Below are 1,969 nucleotides of genomic sequence, written 5' to 3'. Positions count from 1 at the left end.
GTACTTGTGACACTGTAATGACAATAAAAAGCGGGGAAAAAAGGTTTATTTGTGGATACTTCAGAAAAAAATCTGATGCAGGTTTCTGATTAGTTTTTACCCTCCACTGTTGCTGCATAAATGCTTGGTGTAAAGGATTAATTCAGTCTTGCAGCAATCAATCTAGTCTACTGTTGCTACATAATCATTCAAAAGGAGCCAATTAAACAAAGTTAATAACTTGATGCAATCAGCTGGGTTTCCTTAAATATTAAACAACTTTTTACCAATCAGGAGGATTTGATTGAAAATTCTCTCTGAAGTGCCTTCATGTGGAGAGTGGGAGTGTGTGAGGGAGAATGCCATGGTTCTACACCCTGTATGCAGTGTAGGACCATGTGTCCCTAATTCCCTTGATACTGTCATTCATGTCAATCATGTCTAAAGTTTATGGTCAACCTCAAAGAGCCATGAAATCACTATCCAGTCTATGTTTGACCTTTACGTTCCCTTGGCAACTTTATGCTCTCTGTCCGACATCATTTTTCAGAGGCCTCAAGGCTGAATTTGTATGACATAAAGGAAAACTAGGTGCAGCCGTGATAAAAATTTTCCGACAATCATCATGGAAAAAAAAACAATATTATTTTTTCTGTTACTTTGATTCTTTAATTTGACCAGTTTTGTTTTCAGTTTTTGCTTCAGCTCTTTACAGACATGGAGGAAACTGTCAATCTGATAAGAGCTGCATAACTCAAATTGCATAAATTGTAGTAATTGTAAGGTATGCAACAGTTACAATAATGATTTTCTTTGCAATTTATTACTTAACCAAAATGTGTGCATGATATTCAATATATAAAGAAACATGCATCTTTTTTTCCACTTGGCTGCTTGGACTAGTACCAAGGTAATAATGTGAGTTTCCTTAAATCTGTGATTGTCATGATGTCCCGATTATGATTTCAGGTTCTGTTGCAAGTTTCCCTTTGAGTTTTCAGGTACACTTCTTCATTCATGTCATCATGAGTTTCATGTCATCAGTTTCAATTCCATTTAATGTCATATGAGCTATTTTCTAGTTAAATTTAGGCATTATTTTATTTCTGACTTACTCTCTGTCGGCCCCCTGTGCCAGTGTCCTTTTCCCAAGCTCCCTTTGTCGTGGAATGTCCTCCCAATGACTTAAAAATTTATGTTAAGTCTTGTAAAAATTCAAAGTTCTTAAAAAGTAGTTGAAAAGTCTTCAAACAATGATCAAAAATCATGCAGAAGCAGATGGGTCGCAGTCCAGAGTGGTTTATTGCAAAAATACAAGTCCACCACATGAGATGTTCACCGGTCAACATCTAACTTTCATAGAGAAACAGTCCTGCTTATATTCACTCCTGGAGCTCGGGGCTCCTCCCCAAGCTCCTCCTATTTTGCATATTCTTAGGCACTATTTTCCACGGGTATTTCCAATTTCTTTTAACTTACCGGTGGAAAACCCACCTCAAAGCATATTTTTTATATATTTTAATCAAGGCCTTTCTTTAATCAAAGCCTTGTCCTTTTGCAGGTCATGGTGACATCCCTTTGCAGGTCATGGTGACATGACAGTTACATCAAAAACTCAGCATAACCTTGATCATCAATATGTCAAAACAACTTTTCATCCAGTATAACTTGTTTCATAACATTTCATTAAAACATTCAGCATAACTTTGATGCTCAAAATTTCATTAAAACATTACTTTGTTGTTGACTATCACACAGCGCGGTATAGCTTTGTTGTATAACTTTGATATGACAACACAATATATCACACTTTAGCACAGCTTTGTTGTCCAACCTTGATATGTCAAAATAATACATTCTCAATGCGTATGACTCATTAAAAGGCCTCATCTTTGGGCTCTCTACACTGCAACCTCACAGCATCTAAGCCTTGGATTCTTTCCAACACCTCTCTTTATCCCTTCCAGCACCTCTCTGTGTCCCTTCTAAT

This window comes from Cyprinodon variegatus, unplaced genomic scaffold (genome assembly GCF_000732505.1).
Source record: "Cyprinodon variegatus isolate N-32 unplaced genomic scaffold, C_variegatus-1.0 Scaffold1440, whole genome shotgun sequence".
Lineage (NCBI taxonomy): Eukaryota > Metazoa > Chordata > Actinopteri > Cyprinodontiformes > Cyprinodontidae > Cyprinodon > Cyprinodon variegatus.
The sequence above is the reverse complement of the archived record's forward strand: the minus strand, read 5'-3'. Positions refer to the sequence as shown.